The following is an 8,555-nucleotide window of genomic DNA, read 5'->3' as shown; positions in this document are numbered from 1 at the left end:
TAGTAGAATTGGCCTCTCATATCCAGTAGGGTTTTTATTAAGATTGAGAGTTTAAATATGTATGAAGTGCCTGGTATAGAGCAAACAAATAATAAATGTCTTGTTATTATTATGATAATGATGATGGTAATGATGATGATGATAGTGATGATGATGATGATGTTGATAGTGATGATAATGATAATGAGGATGATGATGATGATGATGATGATGATGGTGATCTCACCACAGCAGGTGCAGATTTAGTTTTTACTCTTTCATGTCTATTTATATTTTAGCTCAAAGAGTGCCCTGATAGATTTTGAAAGAGAATCACTAAGGAATCACTGTGAAGAATACAGATACTTAAGACTGTCCAGGTGCTAAAATTGGAGAAAAGCCGGGAGCAAAGTAGAAACTCCAAAAAGGTTTAGGGAGATACATGTTCTAATGGTCCTTCCCCTTGGTGTCTGTATCAACTGTAAAGAGGAATTTAAAAAGAACACTTTCTTTTTCCCATTTATGCCCTCCTGTGTTTCTACTCCCTGATAGCGTTAAAGTTATTCTTCTACCACCGCCGGGTATGAGAACGTCATCCCCATCTGCACAGGCCTCCAGCATCCAGCACAACTTCAGAACTTAGAGTCTCTCGACAAAACATTTGCTTAATTGATTTTAATTAAATCTTTTTTTTTTTTTTGGTTTAAGTTTCACAGGTTTAGATGAGAAGAGACAAAGCACAACATTTTAATTTCTGTTTATTTTTTATGACCTTGATCTGAGTTGAAGGGAAAGAGAAAGAATGATGGCTTATGAAAGTAATCATGACTATCTATACTCAATTTGATAGAACTTTTGCATTCTACAGGCCTACGTTCAAGAGAATTCAGGTGAGATAGTGGTTGTTGGTACTTGGAGGAAGATTCAGTGACCTGTTTTTTCTATCACGTGATACAATATTGGGACCTTAGAATTAATGGCAATGGTAATCTCATTTCCAATCACTAGGTGGTTCCTGAAGAACTTTGCTATGTAGTACATGGCAATTCATAGTTAAAAATGTGGTTGGTGTATGCAGTTGCCTGGTATTTCTGGTTCAGAGTTTTGGTTATTTGTTTTGTTTTGAATATTCATTATCATATAACAAGCAGCTAAAGCAAAGAGATTAAGCAAAAACTAAAACCACAACTCTTTGTTTCTTTAAAAATAATCATCCGAAACCACAGAATGTGACCTTTGGAAATAGGGTTGTTGCAGATGTAATTAGTTAAGATGAGGTCATGCAGGATTAGGGTGGGCCCTAAATTCAGTAACTGGTGTCCTTATGAGACACAGATACACACATGCATGGAAGGAAGATGGCCATGTGAAGATGGAGCAGAGATCTGAGAGGCACAGCGGTCATGCCAAGAAATGCCAAGGACTACTGGCAACCACCAGAAGCTAGGTAGAGGCTATATAGGATTCTTCTCTGGCACCTTCAGAGGGAATGTGACCTTGCTGACACTTTGATTTTGGGCTTCTAGCCTCCGGGATGTGAGAGAATAAATTTATGTTGTTTTGAGCTCCAAACAAACAAAAAGCCCCATAAAACTAAAACTGTTTTGTTTCTTTAAAAGGAACATTTCTTCAAAAGAGCTAATTATTATTGCTGGTGGTAGAAATGAAGAGAACACAAATAAGTATATGACAGTTGTATTTTAAGGCAGAAAATAAATTGGATATATCTAAAAAGGGAATTCAATAATGGCTCAGATCTACTATTTTACTTATACTGTCCAGAACAATTTTACCTATACTGTCCAGAAGTATAAGAAAAGGAGGTAGATGGGATGGTAACTCCAAGTGGTTCATGCAATACAGAGTTTACTCAACAAGGGGATAAATATTTGGAAAAAGTTGCAAAATGGTGAAAAGTGTTGCTATGCACGAAAAGCACACAACTGTGAATTTCCATTAAAATGAGGTTTAAGAGAAAGTCAACAGTTCAAACATCTACAAAGCTATAGGTGGTGAAGCCAAGACAGGCAATTAGACTAAGCACTCCCGGAGTAAATGTTGGTTTGAAACTTCAGAAGTATTTTATTTTTTGACACATGTGAAGTCAACAAGTGCATTATTTGACTCATTGCTCCAGAAGTTTTCAAGTGTTCTCTTGAAGAGAAGAAGCTCATAGAGGAGAAATAACACATTCAATGAAGAAAATACCTTCCAAAATATTCATTCACTCATGAGATGGGTAAGCAAACATGAGGATTTAAGGAGGCCAAGGATAAACTGACTCATCCACTTTTTTTGTGGCAATGTAGCATATTTTTGGATTAAGACTCACTTGTTTTCCTGTTCTGTCATTTCCCAACATTAAGGAACTTGAATTCAAGAACTCCTTGAATGTTTATTGACATTCCAGTTAAAAGAGTGTAAGACATGGCCAAATTCTTTAATTTTTTTCCTTTAAAGATATCTATAAGTACTTCATGCTAAAGTGGTCTTTTAAAATATGTGAACTGTTAATGTTTTCTTGACGTATCTATAGACTACTTTCTTCATACTTCATCTTCTAAAAAGCAGTAAATCTCCAATATTTTGGGGATCCTTTATCCCTTTAAAAATTATTGAGGATACCAAAAAAACTTTATTTTATATGGGATCCTTAATATGTGGTTATATCTATTGATAGCTACCATAATAGAAAGTTGAACTAAAAAAAATTGTCGATTCATTTAGTAATAGTAATAACTTGTTACATGCTAACATACCATATTCTTTTAGAAATTAGAAATCTTGAAAAAAATATATTTTAAAAATATAAAACTATTTTAATTAATTGCATTGTGCATTGTTTTGTGCCTGAGTCTTAATTTATAAAGGTGACTGAGTGACATCACATAGAGGTCAATGCCATTGAAAAAAAGTTTGATTTATTTACAGTTCCCTAGAAACAACAGGCACAGCTTGCATCACAGGGCCACAGGTGGAATGCCAGGGTTTTGTCATGAAGCAAAAGCAGCAGCTGGGGATTGCGTGGGTGGGTCATGGCTTTTATTGGGGTTTTCATGGGAAAGAGGCAAGGGAGTACAGGGTAAATAGTTTAGAATTGTCTAGTTTGAATAATTTTGGTGGACTTTGGGCTATCAGTATGGTCTCTGGTTGCCTGGTTCCTGGTCTTGGAATGGCAAGGCAGAGGAATAGTGTCATCTTCAGTGTGTGCATGGGCTAGGTAGAGGAGTATAGCTTTGGATTGGTTACTTTGCATATCAAAGACATGCTCCTCAGCTGTATTCCTTTTTATCTCTAAGAATTGGCTGCCCCTGGGAAGGGCAGCAGTCTCTCCTCAACCAGTAAGGTTTTTCAAGATGTCAAAACATCAGAATATACAGAAAATTAAAAAAAATATATATATATATAGATAATACATCCATAAACTTTGCATACAGTTGAAGAGAGTGATTTGGAAGAAGGCACTGATCAGGGTGTCCGTATGATCGAACGAGGGCCTTCTTCTAGATCACAGACTTTTTGTCATGTTCTCATATGGTAGAAGGGGCTAGGGAGCTCTGTGGGGTATGTTTTATGAAAACTCTAATCCCATTTATTAGGGCTTACCTTCATGACCTAAGCATCTCCCAAAGGTCTCATCTCCTAATACCATCACACTGGGCACTAAGACTTCAACATATGAATTTGAGGAAGATACATTCATTCAACCAGAGCAGCACCAGAGAGAGAGAGAAAATAAAACAGCAGATAAAAGATGTAAGCATTTATCAGGAAGGGTGCAACAGAATAGGGAATAGAGAGAGTGGTAGAGAAGAAGTATATGAAGAGAAAATACTTGATAAGTTTCCAGAATTCATCAGCTCAAAAGTTTACTCTGAGTACCTAAGTGAATTAATAAAAGACTTATGCTGAATATTTCTAACATGAAGAATGTTGGTTTATCTTACTGGTTATCAGAGTGGGGAGTAAACTAAATAAACATTTGGCAAACTATTTTTTTATTCAGCAAAAGATAGCTAACAGAAAATAGTGGATTAATATCTTAAAAAGGCTGAAGGAAAATAATTGTAACCCTAAAATTTTACTCCTAGTTATATTATTTTCGAAGAAGAGATTTAATAAAATTTTTTCTAGACTAAGAAATTTCATCATCAACCAACAAGCTCTTACATAGGAATGGTTAGAAGATAAAAAATAGCAAGAAAAAAGGTCAGCACAGAGGGAAGTCATAGGATACAAGATAAAGGATGAATGCAAAATTGACATAATATGTCAATTAATATTTTAAATTTCAACATAAATAAAAAACAGCACATTTTATATGCTTTTTCTTAAAGGATTTATCTAAAATAATAAAATGGGAGAGATTATTATGAGCTTTCATATAGAAGCCAACCAGCAAGGGCTTTCAGTGGCCAAAGATGGGATGATTTGAGCAACCAAACAGATAAAGTATTATTGAATTTTAACCCAAAGCATATAATAATGATATGAGTGTATACTGATATAAATATATTATTGAATAAATAAATAAAAAGAGACAAACGTCCCATACAGAATTCCACGTAATATGTCAATACTTTCTCCTTTAAGTAGATGGAACTTAGCTCTTTATCCCCTAAATATGGGCTGCACTTAGTGACTTTCATCCAATGAATAAAGTATAGAATGAGAGGAAATATATTTATGGTGGAGAAATCCTACAAACACAACCTTACTTGGTGATCAAAGCTAACAACACCAGTGATAAGTAATGTTGATAGCATGTGCCCCTGATATGAGGTGATGAGAATGACATTTCATCTTTTATCTCCATAATCTTTCTTTCAAATGCCCATAAATTCAATGTAACCATGAGAAAAACACATTGGGGAAATGGAGGACTAATGTTGTTGAGAGCATAGAAACGAGAAGAAAAAAAGAGTTATAAGGAGGCCAGCAGGCTTTTTAGTGAAATGAGAATGTAAGTATAGAAAAGAAAATGAGAGAAAATAATGGCTGATTTAGGCCCATTTGGAGGAGTGAAGAGACCTAGTGAGCTAGTAAAGCTTTAATAGTGAAGAGAGAAGAGAAGGAAAATTGACAAGTAATGTGTAATGATATCCGGGTAAGATTTTAAGTTAAATGTTAAAAAGAGAAAATTGCCCTGGCTAAGCTGAAGAGAAAGGGAAAAGGAACAGATTTCATGTGTGGTGACAGTGTTTTAGTTTAGGAAACAGTTAAACTTTGAATGTCTTTACATGGACCAGAACTCAGACTAAGTAGGTAAAACAGGGCTTTCTTGTAAGGTTTATAAATGAAGCTAAAGGGAAATAACTTTCTTTTTTATTTTTTGGAGAAACCCACAGTGTTGTAAAGAACACAGAGCCGTAGGGTGGGATGAAGGAGTGTGTGTGTGTGTGTGTGTGTGTGTGTGTGTGTGTGTGTGTGTATGTGTGTGTTTCCTATAAAGTACCCCAGGCCCCAGGTTTTCATTTCCTCCAAAAGGGAATTTTAGAATAGATACTTTGACCAGATATAGGTGTGGCAAGAGGAAATTCCTAGAAAGTACTACAAGTCAGATTTTAGGACTATGTATTTTGCATCAAAGAGATCACTCTCTAAGTTTTCTTAAGCTCTAAAAATTTCAATGAGGCACTTGTTTTAACTACAGGTGGTTCCTCACAGCAATGTGACTTATAATGATTCACATGCTCAGTGCTCTGCCAATTACTCAGAGGCCTGGCAGGAGGCCACACACAGCTACATCATTGTCACTGTTTGTTTTCTGACATGTACTAATTACTTAGGACTCGATGGCCCAGGTCCTTGACTTCAGATGGTCTCCTGACAGCCTATACAGCTCGCTCTGCCTGGGGTCTCTTTGGCTCTTGGTCTCAAACATGACCCTGTCAATAATCAGCAATAATAATAATGTAGGATACATATGTAAAACATTGCTATTTAGCCTTGTGCACGTGATCTTTCATTTTGTACCAGCTGGTACCAACAACCAAATATTTACTGATCACTTACTATATGACAGTCACCATAGTAATCATTTTGGGTAGATGAGTATATATAATCCTTCAGCAAAGCTATGACAAGGACATTATAAATCGTAATTACATTAAAGTTGTGAAAGTAATGTGTATTAGGCAAAACCAAAGAGCTGGTATGTGGCAGAGCCGGCACTAATTCAAGTTTTCTGACTCCAAATCTTGGTCCTTATTATATAATATCGTCCCTCCTCAGGAGGCCCTTAGTTATTCACTTTTATCCATAAAGTATTTCTATCATGTATACTTTCAGTAAATTAACTATTTTTGCATGTCTAGTTACTGTATTATTTAAATATATCAACTTCTATACATGGCCAAAATTTTCATACTATACAGTACATAAATTTATAATTTAATGACAAATGATTTGTTTTAATAGGAAAATAGTGATCATATTATGAAAATATTGAGTGTCAGGTTGTTGATTAGAAAATATTTTCTTATTACATCATTGTATCTGTGGGAAAACCAAAGTCAACTGGAATAATTTCTTTTACAGCCAAAGTGATTAGCTGTAATTTCGAAGACTCTTATAGTGGTCTAGGAAAAGAATTAGAATAGAAAGCAAAGTCTTTGAATGAGAAATCATATCTTTATTTTTGATTCTTTGGAATAGATGGTATAAAATTAACCTAAAATCAGAGATTCAGAAATCTAGCCAATTCCTTTTAGCTTGCAGTTGTCCTTGTTAAGGACAACTCTTGATGATTCTGATGGGTTGTCATTCAGAGGTGTGAATGGCCTGTCTTTTGACATCAGCTTGTTGGCTACCAAAAAAAAAACCCTCAGATTCTTATTACCTTGGTGAACTTTCATGATCTAAGATCTGATGATTAGATTTGCAGATAAGAATCTGGGCCTTTCATCTCCTTAGCTAACCCACTTTTCAGTGCTGATAATCCTCCTTGATACATAATTTCTTTGACATATTAAATGTCCTGATGAAGCTGGCACCCCCTATAGTCCTGGAAAACATTTTAGTCCCCTCTCATCATGCCTTGAGTCCAATGATGGACTTAGCAGAGAGTAATTTCTTATCCTGGACACAGTAGTGAGATTTAATGTATGCAAACATAGAGTTTTATGTGTTTTCCCCTCTCCCTACTAGCAAGTTATTTCTTAGGAAGTTATTCCTTAAATTTATTGGTAAATTACTTGAATTATGTGACATTTTAAAATGTTGAGAAAAATGATAAAATTGTAACCCAGAATAATATCTTAATAGTAAGATAATCATAATTTTTGTGTATTTTATTCCAGCCTTTAATTTTATAATTTTATCAGTTGTGTTTTTTATTAAGTATATATTTTTTTTGCATGGAAGTATAAGGACTTTATTTAATTCCCCAACTCAAGCAAAGGACCCAAGAAAACTGAAATAACATGGGTCACATCTACATGTCTGGTTCACAGAGTTTTTAAAAATTACAACAGATTCTTCAGAAACTTTATTAATTCTGTCAGGGCATAATTAGAAAATGAGTTGGATACTGAGAGAAATTTGGCTCTGTAATTAAGAGTAGGATTTCATGGTCTAATTATTATATTTTCAATTAAAGCTGAGCTCTTGGTACGTAGATTTTTTTAAATGATAAAGAGCTTAGAATAAGTTTGTTTATGCCTCCAGACCCACTAGTTCTTCCCTATTTCAAAATGTTTAGCTGTTTCTTTTGGTATTTACTCCTATATTGCTAAATAATATGTTATAATATTATTTCTTGATTTACAAATTTTAGTCATCACCCAGGCTTCTTTTTTTTTTTTTTTAGGCGAGGCAACCCTTGGTTGACTTCACAGATTGCAAAGATCTTGTCAGTTTACAATCCCTTATTTTTTTATTTTTTAGCCTACAGCACCTGGTCTTCCTAGGTTGTCTCCCATTCAAGTACTAACCAAGCCCAACTCTGCTTAGCTTCCAAGATCAGACAGGATTGGGCTTGTCCAAAGTGGCATGGCCATAGTCACCCAGGCTTCTTCCAGGACCTAAAGACTGATCTGTCATACAACCCTCTCGTCTATTTCTTCTCTTTGTAGGTACCCAATAAAGTTAAACAAAATTTTAGATAAAATCTGTAGTTGCGAAAGTCCTGTTTTCTTAATATATAAGAAGCAAGGTTGATGGTTGAAAGTGAAGAAAAAGAAGGAGATGTTGGAGATTTGAGAAGAGAGGAGACTATGAGATGGGTTCTCTAGAAGAGCAGGAAAATAAATTGGTTGATCATTTCATTTTAATGTGTTCTTGGGAAGGTGAGACAGAGTATATAAACACTTGTGGTCAATTTTGCATGGTTTTAACCCCCAGAAATAATTTTTAAAAGAAAAAAATTATCTAAAAATGCATATGATTCATTATACTATGAGTTTTCATTTAACTTAAATGTTATGGCAAATTATATACCTTGGTTAAAAATAAATAAATACATACATTTTGAATTCCAAAGATGAGGCACTTGTAGTTGAAGCTCTCTTTACTTACCTCAGTTAAACCAAATAAAGGCAACACCATAAATATGCTAAAGTTGGATTATAATAGAA

The 8,555-nt window shown here is 34.7% G+C and overlaps 1 pseudogene; it reads right to left on the bottom strand.

The window, feature by feature from the left end:
• Positions 1–7,864: 7,864 nt before the first annotated feature.
• Positions 7,865–7,983, bottom strand: LOC111738449 (annotated as a pseudogene).
• Between the last annotated feature and the right edge of the window lie 572 nt (positions 7,984–8,555).

This window comes from Pteropus vampyrus, unplaced genomic scaffold, assembly GCF_000151845.1.
Source record: "Pteropus vampyrus isolate Shadow unplaced genomic scaffold, Pvam_2.0 Scaffold38, whole genome shotgun sequence".
Taxonomy (NCBI): Eukaryota; Metazoa; Chordata; class Mammalia; order Chiroptera; family Pteropodidae; genus Pteropus; species Pteropus vampyrus.
The sequence above is the reverse complement of the archived record's forward strand: the minus strand, read 5'-3'. Positions and strand labels throughout refer to the sequence as shown.